General features: G+C 37.7%; 1 protein-coding gene and 1 pseudogene across 1 annotated transcript in view; both read left to right on the top strand.

Annotated features, from left to right (window-relative positions):
• Positions 1-25,741, top strand: part of WDPC (WD repeat containing planar cell polarity effector) — a 675,061-nt gene that overhangs the window by 26,507 nt on the left and 622,813 nt on the right. The gene's annotated exons all lie outside the window — the stretch shown is intronic.
• Positions 5,450-12,087, top strand: LOC139357736 (heterogeneous nuclear ribonucleoprotein A1-like; annotated as a pseudogene).

Below are 25,741 nucleotides of genomic sequence, written 5' to 3'. Positions count from 1 at the left end.
TGGGACCAGTTTGGCATGGGCAGTGCCATCTTCATCCTTTACTGACGGTGCCACAGTATATTAGGCAAGAACTTGGCCGAATGAGCCTCTAGCCTCACCCTCATCCAGGTATCTGGTATATCTGGAGGTTCTCCTGTTCATTGTGGATTGTGGCAGCAGGCCGGTGAGAAGGAGAAATGCTTGACTTAAATTTCTCACCCTGACTGTGGGCAAAGCATTGGTTTAGTGGTTGGTGGGAGGAGAAGCCCAGTAGTTGGTGTATCGTGTTGGGGCAGGGTCCCCCTGGCTGCTTGAGAAGATCTCCATTCGCACCAAGCCTGCAGGAACATAACATTAAATGGCAAATTGAAAATACCATGACAGGTTGAGAGAGAGAAAGTGGAAGAAAGGAAAAAGATTTATGTATTAGTTCCTGTAACAATGCATGTTTCCTGCTTCCTGGACAAAAAGCCTCACATTTTCGTTTTGTACCAAGCCTTGCAATTGTGTAGCTGGTCCTGTGCTCAAGCTCCCTTTCCCCAGGGAAGGATTAATTTCCTAATATGGAGTGTCCTCTACTGGGATCCCAGTGCCTGAAGCTGTGACAAGACTTTCCATGCCAGCTTACTGCCTCTATACAGAGGCGACACAGGTTGCATGGACCTGAAGCTCATATAATTTAGGGGGCAGTCCTTTAAAAAATTACAATTACAAAATTGCTAGGTCCCCTCACAGGACCTTAGAAAGGACCTGTGCAAGTGAGGGGTCCTAAAGCTTATGCCTTATGAGCTTCATGGTAACTCCACCCCTGCCTTCCCAGCATGCCTTCTATTCACTCCTGGGTCCACTTTAAGTATCTGGAGCTTTTTTTATTGGCCGGGCGTGGTGCCTCACGACTGTAATCCCAGCACTTTGGGAAGCCAAACCGGGTGGATCACCTCAGGTCAGGAGTTCGAGATCAGCCTGGTCAACATGGTGAAACCCCGTCTCTACTGAAAAAATGCAAAAAATTAGCCGGGCTTGGTGGCTGGCACCTGTAGTCCCAGCTACTCGGGAGGCTGAGGCAGGAGAATCGCTTGAACCTGGGAGTCTGAGGTTGCAGTGAGCCGAGACTGCGCCACTGCACTCCAGCCTGGGTGACAGAGTGAGACTCTGTCTCAAAAAAAAAAAAAAAAAAAAAAAAAAAAAGAATCTGGAGCTTTTTAAAAAAGATTCCAGAACTGGGCTCATGCCTATAATCTCAGCCCTTTGGGAGGCCGAGGCAGGCAGACCACTTGAGCCCAGGAGTTTGAGACCAGCCTGGGCAACATGGTGAAACCCTGTCTCTATGCAAAGATACAAAAATTAGCCGGCCATGGTGGTATGTGCCTGTAGTCCCAGTTACTTGGGAAGCTGAAGTGGGAGGATCACTTGAGCCCAGGAGGTCAAGGCTACAGTGAGCCGAGATCGTGCCACTGCACTTCAGCCTGCGTGACAGAGCCAGACGCTGTCCCAAAAAGCAAAAACAAAACAAAACAAATATATTCCAGAACCTCTCCTGGTTACTCTGAAACCCACAAATTAAAAGCTAAGCATTTTTTTTTTTTTATAAAAGACGGGGTGAACTTTCATTGAGGCCCTCATAATTTCAGTGTTTTTCTCTTCTGTCTTTCACTCTTCTTTGCTGCCACAGAGGAGTTACTCGTGGCCTTCTCGAAGTGCCTCTTCTGCTGAACCAACCCTAGACTTCTCTATGAAACTCTTTCCAATTCAGTGGTGCTGGGCTGCTGAGGTGAGATAGTTGACTTTAATAAATTTTTGGTCAACAATTTTACCTATTACTGGGAAATACAATGTATTAGGTTGGTTATAGAAAAAAAAGAAAAACCAATAACACTTTATCTCAGGTTGATTGACATTGATCCTACTTATCTTTGTGAAGGAAATAATTTCAATGAATTAATAAAATGTGTGCTTGTATTAATAAAAGTCTACTGCCTTTTACTGCAGTAACAAACAACTTTCATATCACAGAGACTTGATCACAATAAATATTTATTTCTTACTCACTCTACATGGAGAACTCAGGTCAGCAAGGAGGTCTCTGTTCATCTTAGTGACTCAAGCACCCAGGCTGAAAGAGTTTCCATCTATACATGTGTTTCTGTGATCACTACGGCAGGAGAGAAGAGAAACGTGTGAATAAATGAATTTTGCCTGAAAGTGACACATATCATTTCCACTCACATTTCATTGGCCAAAGTAAATTACCTGTCTATGTCTAAATTCAAGGGGCAGGAAAGTACAGTCTCATCATATCCCTGGAAGAAGAACTAGGATATTTAAAACAGCTCTAATGGCTACATGCCTTTTGGTCACCAAATGTTTGATTTGCTCTATTTCTGAGATGCAAAATATACCCATCCACTCCCCAAGGGAGAAAGCCCCAAAGTCCTAGGCAAGCACAGCATCAAGGTCATAATCTGTGATATCTGGGTGAGGTATGGTAGTTTCTAATCATGATCTGCTTCTCTAGATTCTACTTACACCCGTGAAATAAAAAAGAAAAATTTTCTGCCTTCTCTCACCTGATACATAAGGGCTGATAAATGCACAGGATAATTGTAATATTCTCCTTGGGGAAAATGGAAAACACAGCAAATACATGTCTATAGAATTCTGAAATCCTGTTGGGAACAACTTTTGAGGGCCCTCTACCTGTGTTTGAGGAGTGTTACCTGATTAATTCTGATTTTGAGATGCTCCTTTTACTCATTGGTCTCTGTAGCCCCTGGATCTGCCTTCTGAAAGTTTTGTCCTTTTTCATTTTCCTCTTTGGCTGAATCTAAAGTGGACATTGGGAAATATGCCTTCTTTCAGGACTGAGCAAATTTCTCATATATAACCAATTTGGACTGAGCTTTTCTCAGGGTGCTAAAATACTCCACATTGTAATATCCCCAGCTCCCACTACACATGTATAACCAACCAGTTAGGTCCCATACACATCCTCTTGCAATTAATTGGTTCATATGTCCCCTGCAAGAGACTTTGATATGAGCACAGTGTAGTGATAAGTGCACTAGAACATTTCTTGGATATGTGATCTTAAGCAGGTTACTTGACTTCTCTGTCTGAATTTTCCTATCTATGAAATTCTATTTTTAGATTAACAGGATTAAAGGACCAATAAACAAAACCTTTATGTACCATATCAATGTTGGCTAAGTTCTTTTACATTTTTGCCTCTTTTAATCCATACACAGTCTTCGAAGGTTATTAGTATTTGTTTTTATATGAGGAAACTGGAACTCAAATAGACTAGATGACTTGCCCATGTAAGAAATTACAGGCCGGGCGTAGTGGCTCACACCTGTAATCCCAGCACTTTGGGAGGCCGAGGTGGGTGGAGCACGAGGTCAGGAGATCAAGACCATCCTGGCTAACACAGTGAAACCCTGTCTCTACTAAAAATACAAAAAATTAACTGGGCCTGGGTGGCAGGTACCTGTAGTCCCAGCTACTCGGGAGGCGGAGGCAGGAGAATGGCCTGAACCCAGGAGGCGGAGCTTGCAGTGAGCCGAGATGGCCACTGCACTCCAGCCTGGGCGACAGAGCGAGACTCCATCCCCCCCCAAAAAAAAAAACCAATTATATGGCTTGCCCATATAATAAATGATACGATAAAGCTAATAAATGATAGAGTCAAGATTCCCAACTTGATATCTTGTGTACATTCTACTCGCTCACAGCTGCTCCTTGTTTTGAGGTAAATGTTACTAAATTCTATAGAAAATACATAATGAATATTTGGCTTTTTATCATGAGTCAAAATGTCACAGAGTGATGATAATCATTGACAAGAATTTTGCCACCTGATTTACACATTTCTCCATTACAAAAAACTGATAGACCCTGAAATAAGTCTATTGCTTTCTTAAATTGTTATAATAACAATGTAGGACGCAGCAATTCAGAGGATACAGAATTTTTTACGATGTGCTACTTCTATCATTCCAATCAAATGTAGTCAAGCAAACTTACTTTAAAAAGAATGAATATATACTATCTTCAGTGGAAATGTGGGCAAGACTAGCTCTGAGTTGTTAAATGTTTAGGAAAAATCAGTGACATTCTGAATTCTAGTTCATTGACACAGAATCTGACTTAAAGCCAAAATAGAATGTTTGGAACAAATTAGGAAGAAAAATATTTTTCACTTGAGGTTCTTGTTACAACTGAGATTATCTCTTTCTCATTAAGCAAAACTAATTAAAAAAATCTTTTGGTTCAATATTTAATCTTCTATCTCAGATTTTACTGTTTTAATAGGAAATGCAATGAGAATTACCTGGTCTCTGACCTATGTCAGTGCGTAGGAAACATTTCTGCAGGGGAGATTCTCAAAGAAGGGGTAGAATATTTTGCACCTTGATTATTAATTTTCCAGGCAGCGAGTGTGTAGACAAATTATATTTTCCCTGTTGTATATGTGTCTGTGATTTCACTAATGGACATTAGTATTTTTTTGCACTATTTTTAAAAAGTCAGTTACTTAAAGTAAATTGAAAACATTTGTTAAGGCCATGCATGACTAAGATGTTGGATTTTTAAAAACAATCTATCAGAATTTAAGAGCTTTTGCCTGTGAGATTCTATAGACAAAAACAATTTTATAAAATCAGAAAAAAAAATTTAAGCATTATGGAGGTTTGGGTACACACAGAAATTTGCTCACTAACGTCAACTTTTGTTGTTGTTATTTTAGTTATTCATGTCTTGAAGATTTTTTCTTCCTGTTTCATTTTCCCAATTGTAGCAGAAACTGCCAGATGTGCATTTAAATACTTCCCTCCTCCTTCCACTGTAATAAAAGGCACATGACTAACCAACTATATAACATGTCCTTGCTTCTCCTGCTATTAGATGTAGCCATGTAAGTAAGTGTACTCCAATGGAATGCAAATAGGATTTGTCCTTAAAAACCTCCTACACGTGCTCTTCTAAGATGATAGCCCACCTCCAAGATGGCTCTCAGTGATTCTTGGCTCATGGTATTTATGTCCTGTGTAATTCCCTCCTCCACTGAATATAGCAGACCTGTGTAACGAACAAGATAGTGCAGAAATAATGGAATGTGATTTCCAAGTCAAGGTCATAAAGGACATTTAGGCTTTTATCTTGGTCTCTTAGATTACTTTCCTGAGGGAAGTCAGCTGCTATGTCATGAGGACGTTCCAACAGCCCTTATAAAGAGGTCTGAGTGTCAAGAAACCAAATCCAGCTGCCTATAGCCAGGACTAAGGAAGCCACATTGGAAGCTTCAGCCCTAGTCAAGCCCTCCTATGACTGTACCACAAAACACACCTGATGGCAAACTCATGAATTACCTTGAGCCAGAACCATTCAGCTAAGCCACTTCCAAATTTCTGACCCAAAATTATAATGAGATAATAAATATTAATTGTTGTTTTAAGCTGCTAAGTTTGTTATGCAGCAGCTGATAATTAATACCCCCAGCCAGCTGGATGGCAATACTCATGAGAGTCTTGGAAATCATGTCTTGAAGATTGCAGAGCTGCAGTCAGCTCAGGTGCATGAATGATTGTATAAAGGAGGGCCCTTTCCTCTAGTTTCTCCACTCCCCACATCAACCTGGACTGTTGAGAGAGAAGTAAACTTTAGAGCCATTACATGTTTGGGGTCTAAAATTTATAATAATATAGCCAGCCCTAACAAATATACCAACTTTGTATTCTATTTCTTCCTTATATCAAGTCTTATTCATCTGTGAGGGTATTATTCCCCTGAACAAGGATTATTATTGGCATAGTTCTTCAAACACTATCGAAAATATTATATTGGCTACAAGGTATTATATTATATATTCAAAGCACTTCCCTCACCTGCAAATTCTATTTTATTTGCCTAGGACTCTATGTTTACTATCAGAGTTATGGTTGATACTATGGTGCCCTGCCCAGATCCTGTTCACTTGGTTAAAGCTTCTATCCCCGAGGTTCTGTGAGTGGTGGCTGGTCATAGCTTACAGCTAGTCCTCTTCTCCAGAGAATTGCCATCAACTGATGGGAGCCAACTCACTAGGGAAGTTATGCTCCCTCCATAGATGACCCACAACAGTGGCCAACTGACATGATGGCATAGAAGTCCAGCCCTTGCCACCAGGGATGACAACTCTGCTGTGCTGTTTATATTTCAGATCCCTCCCTTCTGTGGATTGGGCCAGGACTAGACTTTACCTAAGACCAGATCCTTGCTTGGCAGCTCTTTTCCCTTCCCTATCATGCTCCTCACTTACAGGTTTTTCCCAAGGAGTCCCTCAATAAACCACATCCACCCAAATCTCTGTCTCAGATTCTGCTTCCAGGGAATTTTATCTAAGGCTACCTACTTCCATAATACTGAACACAAGAGGTGAGATCCTCTTCTCAGGTACTTACATTACTTGTATGGTTTGGATCTGTGTCCCTAACCAAATCTCATGTCGAATTGTGATTTCTAATGTTGGAGGTGGGGTCTGGTGGGAGGTGATTGGATCATGGGGGTAGTTTCTCATGGTTTAATACCATCCCCCTTGGTGTTATCATAGCAAGAGTGAGATATTGCAAGATCTGCTTATTTAAAAGTATGTAGCACCTCCCACCTCTCACTCTTCCTCCTGCTATGGCCATGTGAAGTGCTAGTTCCCCCTTTGCCTTCTGCCATGATTGTAAATTTCCTGAGGCCTCCCTGGAAGCCCCTATGCTTCCTGTACAGCCTGTGAAACCAAGAGCCAATTGAACTTCTTTTCTTTATAAGTTACCTAGTCTCAGGTATTTCATTTGTTGTTGTTGTTGTTTGAGATGGAATCTTGTCGCCCAGGCTGGAGCGCAATGGCACGATCTTGGCTCACTGCAACCTCTGCCTCCTGGGTTCAAGCAATTCTTCCACCTCAGCCTCCCGAGTAACTGGGATTACAGGCACCTGCCATCATGCACAGCTAGTTGTATTTTTGTAAAGAGGGGGTTTCATCATGTTGGCCAGGCTGGTCTTGCACTACTGACCTCAGTGATCCGCCCACCTCAGTCTCCTAAAATGCTGGGATTATAGGCGTGAGCCACTGCGCCCAGCCCCTAGTCTCAGGTATTTCTTCATAGCAGTGCAAGAATAGACTAACACAATATTAATATATTTTATGCATGATAGGAAGAATATATATTCAGTCCAAAACTTTGAAAAAGACTTAAAAACAGAAAAACAAAGAATATTCAGAAATCCAAAAGTTGGCCGGGTACGAGGGCTCATACTTGTAATCCTAGCACTTTGGGAGGCTGAAGTGGATGGATCACTTGAGATCAGGAGTTCGAGACCAGCCTGACCAACATGGTGAAACCCAATCTCTACTTAAAAAATACAAAAATTAGCGGGCTGGTGGTGGGCACCTGTAATCCCAGCTACTCAGAAGGCTGAGACAGGAGAGTCACTTGAACCTGGGAGGCAGAGGTTGCAGTGAGCTGAGATTGCACCACTGCACTCCAACCTGGGTGGCTGGCTGAGTGAGACTTTGTCTCAAAAAAAAAAAAAAAAAAAGCAAAAAAAAAACAAAAAGCAAGAAAGAAATCCAAAAGTTGACTATCTGAAGTTATCAACAAAATCGATAAATCCTAAAATGGATTAAGAATATAACATAAGGATACATTCGTTAGCTTACTTCTTTCTGCCCGTGGTCACCACCAAGGAAGAATTGCTAAAGTCTCTCTTCCCACCGCCACCGTCATGTCTAAATCAGTCTCCTAAAGAGCCTGAGCAGCTCTTCACTGGAGTGTTGAGCTTTCATATGACTGATGAGAGGCTGAGGAGCCCTTCTGAGCAATGGGGAACACTCACAGGCTGTGTGGTCATGAGAGATCCCAACACCAAGAGCTCCAGGGACTTTGGGTTTGTCACCTATGCCACTGTGGAGGAGGTGGATGCAGCCATGAATACAAGGCCACACAAGGTGGATGGGAGAGCTGTGGAACCAAAGAGGGCTGTCTCAAGAGAAGGTTCTCAAAGACCAGGTGCCCACCTAACTGTGAAAAAGGTATTTGTTGCTGGCATTGAAGAATACATTGAAGAACATCACCTGAGAGATTATTTTGAACAGTATGGAAAAATTGAAGTGATTGAAGTTGTGACTGATTGAGGCAGTGGCAAAAAAAGGAGCTTTGCCTTTATAACCTTTGATGACCATGACTCCGTGGATAAAATTGTCATTCAGAAATACCATTGTGTGAATGGCCACAACTGTGAAGTTAGGAAAGCCCTGCTAAAACAAGAGGTGGATAGTGCTTCACCCAACCAAAGAGGTTGAAGTGGTTCTGGAAACTTTGGTGGTGGTTGTGGAGGTGGCTTCAGTGGAAATGACAACTTTGATTGTGGAGGAAACTTCAATGCTGTGGTCATGGTGGATATGGTGGCAGTGGGGATGGCTATAATGGATTTGGTGATTGAAGCAATTTTGAAGATGGTGAAGCTACAATGATTTTGGCAATTACAACAAATAGTCTTCAAATTCTGGACCCATGAAGGGAAGAACTTTGGAAGCAGAAGCACTGGCCTCTATGGTGGTGGAGGCCAATACTTTGCCAAACCATAAAACCAAGGTGGCTATGTCAATTTCAGTAGCAGCAGTAGCTACGACGGTGGGAGAAGATTTTAGTTACTACCAGGAAACAAAGCTGAGCAGGAGAAGAAAGCCAGAGAAGGGACACAGAAGCTACAGATTACAACAGGTTTGTGAACTCAACCAAGCACAGTGCTGGCAGGGCCTAGCTGCTACAAAAAAAAAGATGCGTTTTAGATAAATACTCGTGTATGGGCAAAAAACTTGAGGACTGTATTTGTGACTAATTGTATAACAAGTTATTTTAGTTTTTATTCTGTGGAAAGTGTACAGCATTCCAACAATGGGTTTTAATGTAGATTTTTTTTTTGTACCCGTGCTGTTGATTGCTAAATGTAATAGTCTGATCATGACGCAGAATAAATGTGTCTTTAAAAAAAAGAATAGAACATAAATCACCAGTATCAGAAACAAAAGAGAGGTTATCACTATAAATTCTACAGGCATGAAAAGGATAATAAGATACCATTATTAATATTTTATGCTAAAAATATGGCAACTTAAATAAAATGGATAAGTTCTTTGAAAAATGCAATGTACCAAAGTCAATACAGATTAAACAAAAATATGAATAGTCCTGTATCCATTTTTAAAATTAAAATATTCCACAGTGTAAGTCTAGATTCAGATGGTTTCACTGATGAACATTCACTGAAGAAATAACACTAATCTTACACAAACTCTTGTAAAAAACAGAAGGAGGGAACACTTTCCTACTTGTTCGTGAGGCCACCATAACTCTGATACTAAAACCTAACGAAGAAATTACCAGAAAAAATTTGCCTACCAATATTTTCCATGAACATGGACATAAAAATCTTTGAAAACTTAATGCATTGATTGCAGCAATATATATCAGTAATAATATACAGTGACCAAAAAGGGCATATCACAAAAATGTAAGATTGGTTTAACACCCACAAATTTATCACTATAACTACCTTAACAGAATAATGAAGAAAAAAAATAAGATCATTTCCATAGTTGCAAAAATAGCATTTTTCAAAATACATCACCCAATTATAAAAACACTTTTAGCAAACTAGGAATAGAAGGGAACTTCTTCAATTTCATAAAAGGCAGTTACGAAAACCCAGAGCTAACCTAACACTTAACGATCATACATTGAATGCTTTTCCCCTAAGATCAGTAACAAAGAGTGAAGGCCCACCCTTACAACTTGTACTCAGCAGTGTAACGAAGGTCCTAGCTATTGCAATAAGACAAAAAACAGGCAGCAGTGGGGAGAATAAAAATTTGAAGTAAAACTATCTCTGTATTCAGGTTTTTTTTAAAAAGTATATGCTCTCCTGTTTATTTTACCAAGGTTGTGCGTGAAATAAACCAAAATATTTCAAGAAACCTTGAGTTTAGATAGGCTTGCCTTCTGAGTTAGAGTTTTTAATTTCATAGGAATTCTGTTGTAAGTTATTCTAATTATGCTTATATAACTAAACCTAGGCAAAATTGTGAGGCAAGAGAAATTTATTTTAGTGCCTTCCTATCTTTGGGGGTTTTAAGAATATCTCTCATCCATTCTGATGCCTCCCTGTGTCTCCCAAACATCTATTGCCCAGAGGTAATATACCATTCCAGTCTATTTTTCTTCAATAATATCTCTTTCTTCAAAATCACTTCTCTTTTCTTACCTATTTTTATCACAAATATATATATTCTCCCACTGTTTCAGAGTTCTAGTCACAGTTGTCAGAGGAATACATCTCAAAAACTATTTCAAACAAAAACTAAGTTCACAGTTAATGTGTTGTCCCTCCCAAGGATATTTGCATTGGAAGAGCATATTTATAAACAATAATAGCAAAATGAAGATAACAGCAAGAGTATAGGATGGGGATATAAACATTTAATATAGTAATTTCACATAATATGGATGACTAGGCACCTAGTTTGTCCTTTTTTAAGAAAACAACAAGAAATTCTAGATTATGTGTTCAAGAAATCTTAAAAGCATCAATGAACTACAGATGCTTCTTATAATGGGGTTATTCCCTGATACACCCATTGAAAGTTGAAAATATGGTAAGTCAACAATGCATTTAATACACCTAACCTACCAAACATCATGGCTTAGCCTAGCCTACCTTAAACAGCTAGGTGGGTGCTAAAACACCTGCATTAGCCTACAGTTGGGCAAAATCACCTAAGACAAACCTATTTTATAATAAAGTGTTGAATATTTTATCTAATTTATTAACTCGTGTACCGACTATGAAAAACAGAATGGTTGTATGGGTACTCAAATGGTTTCTACTGAATGCACCTCACCTTTGTACCACTATGAAGTCAAAAATTATAAGCAAACCATTGTAAATTGGGGACTGTCTGTACAAGAAAGTAAGGAAGCCTCAGACCAGGGACTAAAAGAGGAAGGGAACTGGGAGAAGTGTAGCATTTTAGCCAGTTTTCTTTCTGAGTCCATTTGCTAACTTGTGTAAATTTGAGCCTTGGTTATCCTGAATCTTCAGAGCCCACAGAGCAGGAAACAAAGACAAGGTAGCTCATCCCCTACTTCAAAAGAACTGAGATGTCCAAGTTCTAAATAGTCAGTGTAAGCATGAGCTGAAAATAAGCCCATCCCTTTCCTGTCCCTGAGGTCTAAAAAGAAAATATCCTTGACCTTTAGCAAAGAGTACAGGAGGTAAAAATAGTTGCTGAAAATTTGGAATCACAAGATGGTCCTCACACAAATTTGTAGCACAAATTCACAGAAACTGTGTGTTACCAAAAACCTCAAGTTAAGAATTTAAATTAGAGCATCCCAGACTTGTATTGCCTTCATATGGCTGGTCAGAAACAAATGCAAATTAATCTATAGTATCCCACCATCATTTCAGTTTTCAAAGACTTCAAAGAAATGAAACTCTAAGTAAAATGAACAACTTACAAGAAAAAAACAACAAAATATACAAGTGAACAAAAGCACCATGAGTGATAAACAGCAGAAGCAAGAGCTACAAGGAATATGTCCACATGTATTTCACATACCAGCTATAAAATTAAAATATTTACTATGCTTAAAGAAATAAGGGATAAGCTTCAAAGTATATACTGGTAATAAAATATTACCAAAAACATACCCAGCAATGGGTATGAGATAATATATCAAATTAGGTTTATCCTAATAATTTGGGATTGGTTTATATTAAAAAATTAGTAATGTCATTCACCACATTAACATGTTAAAGGAGAAAATTTAAGTGATCATCTCAATCAATAAATGCAGAAAAGGTGTTTGATAAAATGTAACATTCATGTATAATAAAAACATCTAGTTAACTAGGAACAGAAGGAGCTTCCTCAGTCTAATTTAAAAATAAATAAAACTAAGGAAAATATTATATCTTGTGGTTACTTATTCAAATAATTTTATCTAAGATTAGGAACAAAACAGGAATTCCCATTTCTATTTAACATTACACTGTATGTACTAGTCATTGAAGAAAAGCAAGAAAACATATAAAAAGAATAAGGATTGAAAGAGGGATAATACCCTCATTGCTTTCAAATATACTGTTAATATGTAAAAAAATTCAAAATGAACTACCAATAAATTTTTTAAATGAATGTAAATTTAATAAAAGTTGCCAGATACCAACTGAATATAAAACTGTATTTCATTTCTGTATAGCAGCTAGAGTTAGCAAATAACACATACACTCTCTCTCTTTCTCTTTCTCTCTCCCTCCCTCTCTCTCTATATATTCATTCCATCCTTATGTATTTTGAATGGAAAATACCTATGAATTAATCTAACAAAATATACAAAACTTTTAAGAAACAATAGAACTAGAAGATTCTATATTATAAAGACATCTGTTGACCCAATTTGATGTACAGAATCAATGCAATCTCAATCAAATCTCTGATAGATTTTGTTTAAAAAGTCAAACATTACCATCATGTTCTAAAATGTATATGGAATAACAAAGGACCAAAAATAGCCAAAACACTCTTGAAGAGGACAAATGAGTTTGGGGGGCTTGCCCTACCAGCTTTCAAGACACTAATAAAGCTGTGGTTCTTAAGGTAGTATAGTATTAGTGCTGGATAGACAAATAGATCTATGAAACAGAATTAAAGCCCAGAAATGGACACTGACATATATAGATACTAGATATGTGGCAGAAGTGGTATTGCAGATGACAGGAAAATGACGAATTTTTCAATAAATGGTACTGGATAAAGATATCTGTATGGGAAAAAATTATACTGAGTCTCTACCTCACACTATAAACAAAATAAAATTTTGGGAGAATAAAGACCTAAAAGTAAGAGGCAAAACCAAAACATTTAAAAGATAATATAGGAAAGTATCCTCATGGCAACAGAGTACAGAAGGATTTCTTGAACAAAATACGAAAAGACAGGCGAAAGATTGAAAATTTAAACTAAATTAAAATTAAGAATTTTAGATAATTTTCAGATCATCAAAAGACAACATAAAAAGTGCAAAGACAAGTTACAAATTCATAGAAAATATTTGTAGCATATGTTACTAATATCTAACATCTATAGTATATAAGAGCTGCTACAAATCATGGGAAAATGACAAAATAGTAGATAATTGCACAAGACACTTGACCAGACATTTCACAAAAGAAGAAACTCAAATGGCCCATAAACATATGAAAACATGCTCAACTTCATTAGTGATTAAGAAAATGCAAATGCAATGAGATATGTCCTATCAGATTGACAAAAATTTTAAAATAGCCAATACCATGTGTTGATCAGCATTTGTCTTAATGGAAACTCAGCTGTGCTGGTGGGAATGTAAATGGGCACAAAAACAATTTGGCAGTACTTCATAAAGAAGAAAACACGCATACTTTTTACCCTAGTAACTCCATTAACTCCCTCATACTCATCAGGAGACATACGGAACATTCATGGAAACACTGTTAATAATAGCCGCTATATTAGTCAAGATTCTCCAGAGAAAAGGAACAAATAAGATGGAGCACAAGTGTGTGTGTGTGTGTGTGTGTAAGTGCATACATGCGCATATGATTTTAATCATAATGCAGAGCTATAAGACCAATACCCAGACTGTAGGCCTTCCAGATGAAAGGGCTATAATCAAACAACAGTTGAAAAATCATTACTTTGTCTAATTAAAAATATATAAAACCAACAACTATGAGTTCTAGCTATGCATGTAGATACTATATATATGTTTTTAAATTTAATAATGAGAGTAATCAACCAACAGTGTGGAGAAACTGGTACTCATAGTTACTGGCAGCATTGCCAGTTGATATGATCATTCAGTGGAACAGTTTTAACCATATTAGAAATATGAAATGAGATATTAAAACATTGCCATTCTTTGACTCAAGTTTCTACTTTGGGAAATTTAAGGTTATTTAAGAAAATAATTTTTAAAGGGCAGAACAAACCAATGTGTAAAATAATGTTTAAGGCAGAAATATTTATAAAGACAAAACTTAAAACAATTCAAATTCCTTACTCTTTATAAATCCTCAAAGTAGAGTACATTACTTACAAAAATAACATTATAAATATATACCTTGTGTTGGTATATGGATATATTAACACCAAATGAACAACCAGACTAATCGTAAATTCACATGTTGTTTGTATGATTGAAAAGATCTGCAGAAGCACTGAAAATATCAGAGAAATTTAAAGTAATATAAATAGTCGTGTTAGGCTTATGGGAATGTTCGATGACGTGATTATTATTTTTAAAATAAGTGGGTATATATTTAATCTGAAGGAATATATTTAATGATGGAATTTCAGGCAGTGTTATAGACAGATGGTGAAACTATTTGTGCAGGAGGTGGGGTGGGTAGGGGAAAGGGGGACCTAGAATCTCACCACATGGAAGTTTCTATAATCAGAGGGTTTTCTCTGGGTTGTGCAGACTGTGGAGCCAAAAGGCAGACTCATACAGAAGACTTCTCAAAGGGGAAAAAAGAACTGAAAGGACTATAATTAGAAACATGTGATTGTAAGTTAATTTCCCTTTAGGATGTAAGCTGCTTTTCTTTTGTTTCTTTTATTTATCTATGTTTAAAGCAATTGCAACTTAGTGATTTACTACAATATATGAGAGAGGCTGTTTTCCAGAGAGTCTGAGTTCTGTGTCCTTGGTCTGACTAATTTGTTTGATTTCAACATTGAGAGAAGTATGGACAGTGTAACTATGGAAGAAGCTTATCCATTAACTGGCATATCCAGTTCCTTTGACGGCAGCAACATTAAGGTGGTTCTCTTCTCAGAATCTTATCTCATTTACTGAAGATAAAAACGAGGAATGATGTGCCATTCTGAACCAAAGGCCAGCATAAAAGAAGTCAGGGAGCAAGAGGAGAGGACTGCATTGTTGTTGCAGCTTTCAGATTAGAGTATATTGGAAACAAAGAAGAAGGCACTATTTCCTTAAACTGAAGCTATAAAGTATGAGTGTTCTGCTAGAGAGAAAGTGCAATGCAGCTAAAGTGTGTTGTGCGTCCAAGAACACTATGACCTCAACAGATCACTTCTCTATTTTAGTTTCTCCAGTTATAAAACAAAATGAGAAATAACTCCCTCTGTCTACTATCCCTCCACACCCCCACCGTTCATACATCTGGAACATATTATGACAGATTAGAGAAATCAATACTATCTTTTTAGAACATGATGTGTATAAGTTGTCCCTGCCATTAAGGGGCTTATTACACTTTAATTAGTACTGCTTTCTGTTTTGTGCATTAAGTTATGTGATTTCTACTCAAGTGTTTTGTTGAGAGATCTTAAAGTCACAAAGAGTGATAAGTAGTGAATAAATTTTTAAACTTAATTTTCCATGTTATTAAAGTTGCAATAAATATATCACAATCAGTTGTTACTTTTAAGCAGCTCCTGATTTTAAAAAGCTTTTAGTATCACAAGGTCTACAATGTAGTCTCCCTAATAAGATCACTTGATATCAAGTTGCTCAACTGTGCACATGGCCTTTCAAATAGAATGCCATCTCTTAATGCTGTGGACTGTCATGCGAGCATTCATAACTTAGGATTAAATTTCATATACATTATTTGAGAAGTCTAGATAATGCCAACAAAATAATTTTCTAAAAACCTCATTATCTTATTTCCAGGTATATCTTGATGTATTTTTTAAAAAAACTATAGAATCAACAAATCCCTTGGGAATCTAAAGTTTAGATAATGTCACAAACTATTCAAAGGAATTAGCAAATCTTTCCAGCAGCTCTTCTTCCATTTTCCCTGGCAGCATCAAGTGACAAGGACAGGCAGTAACCAAATCCATTTAGTGTTAAGTGTGACTCTAACATTGATGACCTTACTGAAACAGTTGGGTCTGATGTTCTGAAGAATGATTAAGTAGGGAAGCCACGTAGCAGGCTGCACATACCACCTTATCACAGAGCTCATTTAGAATATAGTTTGAAATTTTGCTGGAATAACAACTTGCAGGTAGGAAGAACAGCTCAGGAAAAAGAGCACTGGAATGGGGCATATCTGGATTCAAATTCCAGCTCACCACTTAAAACATCAACCCCTCCAAGCCTTGTTTACTCATCTGTAACATGGAAATACAAGCAATATCAATTCCACGGGGTTGTTTGGGGATTAAAAAGATGTAAACATCCCTTTTGGGATAAAATAGAGGCTCAAGAAATGTTAGTTCCCTTCTTTCCGTTCGCCTGTGTCATGTGTCATGCTGGCCTTTCTTATTAAATTTGCAGTTCATTTTCAATTATAGCACCCCTAAATTCTTTACAGGCTAGTAATGAGATGCAACTGATAACATTGGGCTCTGTGTTACTGAGGCAAGGACTGGGTATAGAGTTTCCCTGGTGCTGTTTGGCACATTACCCAGACGTCCTACAAGGTCATGGTCTGTAGCATTGTGTGGAACATACAATAAACAATCCACCAACGTTTTTATGTCATCTCGTATGGGTCTTTTGTTTTTGTTAGTTATCACTGCTCTCAAGTTTTGTGTTGATAATCTACAGATAATCTCATTAGAATTTATAAGAAAAAAGAACCCTCGTAGCCATGGCAGTCTGCATAAAATAGATTGAACAAGACGAGGCTTTTTAATGCAATCTACCTCATTAGTGAGAGGATAGGGATCAGGCAGGGCACGATAAATTCTGATGACCATCCCAAAATGATCCTTGGGACCTATTCTGTAATGAAGGAGGAAGGCCAGACCTAGCTTACAAAACACTAGGTCTCCCTATAATGCTGGGTGAGTATCATCCACAAGTTACATGGCACTTTAATTAAGACAACCACTAAAATTATAAGCTAGAATATAGACATTGAAATAAAAACTTTCCTTCCTTTCTCCCTTCCTTCCTTCCTCCCCCCTTCCTTCCTTCCTTTTCTCCTCTTCCTGTTTCTTTCTTTCCATTTTATCTTTTTACAGAAAGAACAACAGGCTACTGACAAAAACACACATACTGTAATAAGATGAACTATTAGAGATAGAAGAGACTAATATTCCTGGACGTACAGTCAAGAAATTCCTCTGAGTTTATGCCAAGAGATAGACATTAGACTGAGTCAAGCCCAAGTGCACATGATTGAGATCTCCAAAATATGCCTGGCATGTGAGAAAAAATTTATCTGGAGTTCAGCTAATCCATATCATTCAGTTTTCTTTTTCTTTTATTTATCTTGCTTTTTGTTTGTCTAATCTTTTATCTGTATATAGGCATAGAGAAGTCTGGAATAATATTCACCTAACGTTAGCAATAGTCATTTTCTGAGTAGTAAGAGGAGGCTTTATTTGTTGTGCTTTTATGAATTACTTGAATTTTTAAAAGATTTATTTAAAGAAATCAGAGGGTTTTTTAAATAAAATAATCCACAACACTGATTTTTCACTTACCCAGTTTCTGATTAAAAGTGGCAAATGAGGAATGAAGTTACATTGTTAAGCCATTAAATTTGAAAAAAAAATGCAAATACTGTAATCATGCAGGTGAACCAAAAAAATTTAAGATGCAATTTATCAAAGCCAGAAATCATTCAAAGTAGGCAAGCAAAGAAAGTAAACATTAAGCATAGTGAAATACAAGAGACCAACTCTACTTAACCCATTTTCCACTCAATTAAACAATTAAATAAAACATTTATTTATAACAGCTGGCTACCAGAGATGCCCACGAGAAACCCAGCTCTGTGTAGGTGCCTTAACTCAGGGTGTACAGCAGATAAATGAGCCTGAAAAAAAATAAATAAATCAAAGAAGGTCTGAGGGGCCTGAGAGTGACTCCCTAGCTAGTGCTTGATGGTGCCACAAAAGATGTCTTTATTAAGTGCTCTGTCTCTGTATTTTTGAAGGATCAGCTTACAGCAAAGTAAGAGACATTGCACAACATCAAAAATGTGTTACTGATCATTACAGTCAACCTTTGTCCAGAAAATTCCAGCTTTCTTCCCTAAGGACAGACATTATCCAGAAACATCTGACTTCCCAGATATCTCATTAAGAATATAAAATTTCTCAGCAATAGCTTTCCACATACCACAATTTTGGTTAATACCAAAATCATCAGGACAGAATTTCACAAAATAGATGTGCCAAGAATGCATAAGCAGAAGGAACTAGAAGTAAAGCAATTATACATCCCTCATTCCCTCATGGACAGGAGAAAGAACTATGTTTTTATACCAAAAGACAATTAACTGCTCATATGTTTGGCATGGCTCTGGGCCGTAGGAACTAGGAGCAGCAAATGGACAAATTACCTTGTACAGTAAGACTAGAGTGAGGTCTTAAACTTACTATATTATGGAAATTGTGGTTTGAAGAAGAGCGTCACCTGCAGGAAGAGTTGCTACAGATAAAAACTGCCTGTTACCAAATGCAAAGTAATGTTGGTTACACATTTAGATTACAGCTGCAAACACAGAGAATAATCATATCTTCCCATTCAGAATATACTCTGTGGCTTAAAAACAAACAGATAATTTATGGCAGGAGGAATATTCACTAGACAGCAAATTCACTAATTAATGTATCTATTTACAAATTGGTTGCAAAGCCCAATCATTTATTAAAGAAAGATGTATGCCTTTATTGCTTGAGAGTGATAGAAGTTGTGCAGTGAACTTAAGATGTATGAAAATTAGATAAAGACACTGATAACTTAAATCTAGTCAGAACTCTCTTTAGAGTCATAAGTCAAATCCAAAGTGTTGGAAGCAATGTGGAGAAACTGGAACTTTGATACACTTCTAACGGAAGTATAAATTGGCACAACCACTTTGGAAAACTTTTGGGCAGAATCTCCTACAGCTGAATATACATATATCCTATGACTCAGCAGCAATTCTACCCCTAGCTATATACTTAATAGAAATACACATATATGTGCAGCAAAAGACATATGTGAGAATGTTTGCAGCAGCACTTTTTCTAGCCCTACGAAAATGTAAATAATCCAAATGCTCATCAATAGTAGAATGGCTAAATTGTAGTGTAATCACATAATGGAATACTATACAGCAATGACAGTGAACAAACTATGATTATATATAACAATGTTAATGAACATAATGTTCATTAATGATGTTAATGTTTATTAGCAATGTTAAATTTACGAGAGAAAAACAAACAACCTCATTAAATAATGGGCAAAGGACAGGAATAGACACTTCTCTAAAGAAGACATACATGAGGCCAACAAGCATATGAAAAAAAAAGCTCAATATCACTGATTATTAGAGAAATGCAAATGAAAACCACAGTGAGATACCATTTCACACCAGTCAGAATGGCTATTATTAATACAAGTAAAAAAAATAACAGATGCTGGCAAGGTTGTGAAGAACAGGGAACACATACACTGTTGATAGAAGTGTAAATTAGTTCAATCATTCCTCTTTGAGGAATCACCACACTGCTTTCCACAAAAGTTAGATTACTGCTTTCCACAAAAGCAGTGTGGTGATTCCTCAAAGAGCTAAAAGCAGAACTACCATTCAACCCAGCAATCCCATTACTGGGTACGCACCCAGAGAAATATAAATCATTATACCGTGAAGACACATGCATCCAATTGTTCATTGCAGCACTATTCCCAATAGCAAAGACATGGAATCAACCTAAATGCCCATCAGTGACAGATTGGATAAAGAAAATGTGGTACATATACACCATGGAATACTATGCAGCCATAAAAAAGAATGAGATCATGTCTTTTATGGAAACATGGATGGAGCTGAAGGCTGTTATCCTCAGCAAAGTAACACAGGAACAGAAAACCAAACACCACATGTTCTCACTTATAAGTGGGAGCTAAATAATAAGAACTTATCAATGCAAAGAAGGAAACAACAGACACTGGGGTCTACTTGAGGTTAGGAGGGTGGGAGGAAGGAGATGAGCAAAAAATATAGCTATTGGGAGCAAAGACTTGGAATCAACCCAAATATCCATCAGTGACAGACTGGATTAAGAAAATGTGGCACATACACACCATGGAATACTATGCAGCCATAAAAAAGGATGAGTTTGTGTCCTTTGTAGGGACATGGATGCAGCTGGAAACCATCATTCTCAGCAAACTATCACAAGAACAGAAAACCAAACACCGCATGTTCTCACTCATAGGTGGGAATTGAACAATGAGATCACTTGGACTCTGGAAGGGGAACATCACACACCAGGGCCTATTATGGGGAGGGGGAAGGGGGGAAGGATGGCATTGGGAGTTATACCTGATGTAAATGACGAGTTGATGGGTGCTGATGAGTTGATGGGTGCAGCACACCAACATGGCACAAGTATACATATGTAACAAACCTGCACATTGTGCACATGTACCCTAGAACTTAAAGTATAACAAAAAAAAAAAGAAAAGAAAAGAAAAAAAAAAGAAAATATAGCTATTGGGTACTGGACTTAATACCGAGGTGATAAAATAATATGTACAACAACCCCTGTGACACGTGTTTACCTATATAACAAACCTTCACATGTACCCCCAAACCTGAAATAAAAGTTAAAAAAAAGTTAATAAACATAATGTTGGTCCAAAAAAGCCAGACATATGGAGTACATATTGTGTAAGTTCATTTGTACGAATTACAAAAATAGGCAAAACTGATCTATGATGTTAGAAATCAGCATAGTAGTAACCTTGGGAGTTAATATTTGAAAGGGTTGTTGGGGGGATTTGGGGGGGCTGGTAATGGTCTCTTTCTTGCTCTGGGTGGTGATTACATGAGTGTGTTCAGTTGTGAAAATTCAGTGATCTGTACATTTATGATGTGTGTACAATTCTATCTGCTATACTTCAATAAAAAGTTTAAAAAACGTAAGTATCCTTTATAACAGATTTAAATTATCTGTAAATACATATTTACAGATAAAAATACATATTTACAGTAAATCACATATTACTATGCCTATAGCTATGAATATAATCAGCATTTGGTTTTCAGGCAATGTTTAGTCTTTGACCAAGGTATAGATTAAAATTTCAAATACAGATATGCTTGAAAAATCACCATTTAATTCTAAAAGTGACATGATCAAACACAGACAAAAATGAAATTGCTTTCTCATTTGTCATAAGCATTCTGGCCTTTCTCATTTTCCACTTCTGGATTGAGCTGATATCAAGCAGATCTATGTGTACAGGAGAAGGAGTGGGGGTGGTCTCTGGAACAAGCAAATGTCAATAGTGGACCTGATAAAAAATAAGATCCCATTTGCTGAACATTCTGTTGTGAGGTCATAGATAAACCACGTATTACAAGTGAAATAAAGTGGATAATATTAACACAGTCATCTCCATGAGTCACGCTGTAAAAGGGATTTCACCTGAAATATTGAGACTCGCAGACTTTTCCGACTCACAGGCCAAGCAGTTAGTAATAGAAATGAATAAAACGGGTCAGATGAAATGCAATGGGGGCTGGTGGGGGTGTGGGAAAACTACAGAGCACCTAAGCACTGGTTCTCTTAACATGTCTCCAGATCCTACCTAATTAGGAATTAGGTAGACATTCAAGTTAACTGGCCCCCAACCCAGAGCCATGGAATTAGAAATGCTGGGGGTGGGGCCCAGCAATCTAAGTTTTTTTTGTTTTGTTTTGTTTTGTTTTGTTTTTTTGAGACGGAGTCTCGCTCTGTCGCCCAGGCTGGAGTGCAGTGGCGCAATCTCGGTTTACTGCAAGCTCTGCCTCCCAGGTTCACGCCATTCTCCTGCCTCAGCCTCCGGAGTAGCTGGGACTACAGGCGCCTGCCACCACGCCTGGCTAATTTTTTTGTATTTTTAGTAGAGACGGGGTTTCACCATGTTAGCCAGGATGGTCTCCATCTCCTGACCTCGTGATCCGCCCGCCTCAGCCTCCCAAAGTGCTGGGATTACAGGTGTGAGCCACCGCGCCTGGCCCAATCTAAGTTTTAACAAGCTTGATTCTGAAGCACATTCAAGTATGAGAACCACTGATCTAGATGTGTACTAACTCAAACAAAAATTTTTTAAATCATGTGTGCTTAAAAAAAGTCATCTGGCCAGATTCAGCCTACAGGCTGCCAATTTGTAAATTCAAATGAAAAACAAAAACTTGAATTATTTGTATAATTATGTCAGTTCTGTATTTTCCTTTTTTTAAGATGAAGAGAGATAGCATGTGGTAAAGTTTGAGCCTAAGTTTTGTCTTCCCCAGGATTCAGGCATATCTGGACTTGCCTGGTATCTAGTGGGATGGGCCTTCTGGAATTCTACTTATAAGACAACTCAAGTAGCCTCCAGGAAAGAACTCATCCCAGTGGAAGGAAGAACCAAGTACAGAGATTGTATTAAGACAGCAGATGGGGTTGAACATGTCTGAGTACACATGATGTCTGCCACTCAGGTTGCTTCTAGCCCAGCCAGGAGGACTAATTCATTCTTTCAACAAATAGCTATTGAACACCTACCTCATCTGTCTCTGAGTTCTGTGACCCCAGAGTGTCTGTAATATAAGACCTGGTAGAAACTAAAGGAGTTGGTGATTGCTAATCTTCTTAGGACACAGAGTGCAGCTTGTTTGTGGCATGAATATTGGTGCCAGCGGCAGCAGCCTTGGCTCCAGGACCATCAACATCTTTGATGCCCTTGAAGTTTAACTTTGAGCCTTGGAGGCCTGCTCGCACACATCAGCACCTGCAACAGTGGTGGCAGTGCTTTTCGTGGGCAGTCAGACATGGCTTGAAGGATTGGCAGCAGCTGCTTATATCAGGCAAGGAGAATTGTGAACCACATGGCAGCCAAGAGAACTGTTTTGGGAGCACACATGAGACATCCCTATGCATTTTTGGAGGATGAGAGCCCCCCCAGGAGAGGTAGAGAAATGCTAGTTTATAGCTGTGGTTTTTTTACTGTCTTATGAGTTGCATATAGAAGAACTTTTTTTTTTTTTTTTAAGAAAAACAAGGATTTCTTAAATTTGAGTCTATAAGGTAATCTGTGACTTTTTTTTTTTTTTTTGACTTTGTCTTTGGCAGCATTTAAAGAAATTACATGCTGCATCTTGTAATAACATTGATGTAATATGCCTGCAGTGAACATGGTGGACTCAAAATCAAATCTCAAACATTTGGTTTTGTTTTTTAAAAATAAAAAGCAGCAAAATTATTATAGATTTTGGTATGAGGTTTAAAAAAATCACAGCATTCATTCCTTTTTTTTTTCTCTTTCAAAACATCCCTATAAAATCAAACAACATTGCTGATGAGCTGTTCTTTGGCACCAGCAAGCAGCTTGTTCCAAAGGAAAAAGAACTTTGGAAATAGCCACTCCTTTCCTGCCAGAATTTTGAGAGATTGATGCCCTTTTCCTTCATTTCTGCAATGCCTATAGGCTGCAGATTTTCAGTTACTTCCTGAAATCCTAAATTGAATTCTATTAAAAACATATTTGGTGTTCTCAATAAAAAATGTTTGGTATTATATTTTGGAGACCACAAGTTCTCTGTAAGACCTAAAGAATTCCCCAAGTAATCAGAGTTTTCCACAGAGTCAAGTGGTTACTACATTGCATTTAAGCCAGTATTTTATGATGCCTGATAAGTAAGGCATGTGGTGCATCAGTATTCCATCCAGACAGCAATGCCTTGCAGATTTCCAATTTTCTGATGGAGTCATATTTTTTGTTTGCTATTTATTTGAAAACAATTTTTTAACCCCATGTGAACTAAAAGAGTTACTTTATTTTGATACCTCAGTTCTAGCCAACATAGAATATCCACAGCAGAATATGCATTAATGAGATGAGGGTCAGAGATCAGGAGATTTGTGTTCTAACCAGCAAGTCAGTTCCTCTATGGTGCTCAGTTTCACTGTCAGTAAAACTGGAGGTGGGCAAACTGGCCTGGAGCTCAGTGTCTAGAATTCGCATTCCTTAACTTCTAGATTATGAGAACTCTCCCTGGAGAATCCTAATGATGGATTAAGTATTTGAAAAAGAAAAATTTAACTGGAAAGGATTCTTGAAACCACTGGTGTTATAAGTTTCTTTTTTTTAACAGAGAACTAGGGTTATTTTCTGTGTATCTTTGGGTACAGGTGCCTGATATTGTCACCAGTCAATCAAAGTTTTTTTCTATATTAACTTAATAGAATTTAGCTTTCTGGAACACAATTAACAACAAGAATATGAAACATTTATTCGATTCTGATTTCGTAATATTTCTTTCTTCCATGCCCCTAGTCTGACGGTGTCTCTGTCTTGTGGACCATTGTAATAGACTCCTAACTGGTTTTCCCACCTTGGGCCCCTTCCTCCAACCCTTTTTACATGATTTTATATTTGGATTACAAGTTAATGTTTCCCATATACAGCTCTTCCCTATTACGTTCCTGCTCAAATACCTTAATGGCTCTCTGTTGGCTACAGTATAAAATATGAACTCTTTCTCATGGCATCCAAGGCCTTGCGCTGTCTGACCCAACCCCGCTTCCCATCCTGTGGCCCATTGCTCCTTGTCCCACAGCCTTCTGAGCTTCCTGTTCTTCCTTCACATGCCCAGAAATGCTCTGATTTTGTCCCTTTGTCCCACTGGTTCTTGCTCCCTGTTTCTACCTGTTCAGATTCTACCTCTCCTTACAGTTTAAGGCCATCGTTCTGATATCACCTTCTCTGCCTGCCCAGCTTTTCTTGGTCTTTCTTAACTGCAAGGGACCTATAATTCTTCTGAATTCCTGTGACAATTTATTTGCATCTCTATCATGGGAGCTATCACTTCCACTCTATATTATAGATATTTGTATTCATATCTTATTTTTTTCACTAGATACTCATTTTCATGAGGTCAGAAGCAATATTGTTCTCTATTTGTAGCCCTCAAGATACCTAGCACATAGTAAGTAGTTCTTCTACAAATGTTTGCTTAATGAATAAATATCAGAGTTACCATGGAAATCTGAACTTACCCAAACTCCTTCAACTAAATTAGAACCACTCACAGGGCATATTTTTTAAGTGGGAAATTTCATCTATCTATCTATCTATCTATCTATCTATCTATCTATCTATCTATCTATCTATCATCTATCTCCATCTATCTATCCTTCTGCAACTTAAAATTTCTGAGCCTATGTTTGGTTTCAGTGAGGAAAATTAAGAAAAAAAAATAAAAAGGTGCAATAACTTAAACTGCAGGTTTAGCAAGTAATTTATATCCAGCTCCTTTCTTTCATGAATTTTGCTGTGGTCAGCTTTCAACAATGGTTTAGGTTCACATTTGTTTGCATACTGTGATGTTCAAATGTTTGTTAAAGCTGATGCAACTCTGTGAGAAAGATCAACACTAACTCTGTAGATGGAACATACAAGTTTTAATCCAGTGAAGTGAAGATTTACTTGAGATATTGTTTCACGTGGAGCACTGAGAAAAGTCATGGCCTTTTAATTAATTAATTAATTTTTTGACAAAGAGCAGCCATCCACTGGAAAATGTGTACCTAAATAGGGAAAGTTAGATGTCAGATAGGGCTCATTAGATAGGCATTATATGCATTACATGTATAATAAAGTGGTTATATATGTAAATACATACAAAAAGCCACTTTATTCATTTCTAGACCATTTGTGATGTTTGCCAATTT

This window comes from Macaca nemestrina, chromosome 13, assembly GCF_043159975.1.
Source record: "Macaca nemestrina isolate mMacNem1 chromosome 13, mMacNem.hap1, whole genome shotgun sequence".
In the NCBI taxonomy this organism is placed as follows: domain Eukaryota; kingdom Metazoa; phylum Chordata; class Mammalia; order Primates; family Cercopithecidae; genus Macaca; species Macaca nemestrina.
This window is presented reverse-complemented; position numbering and strand designations above follow the sequence as displayed.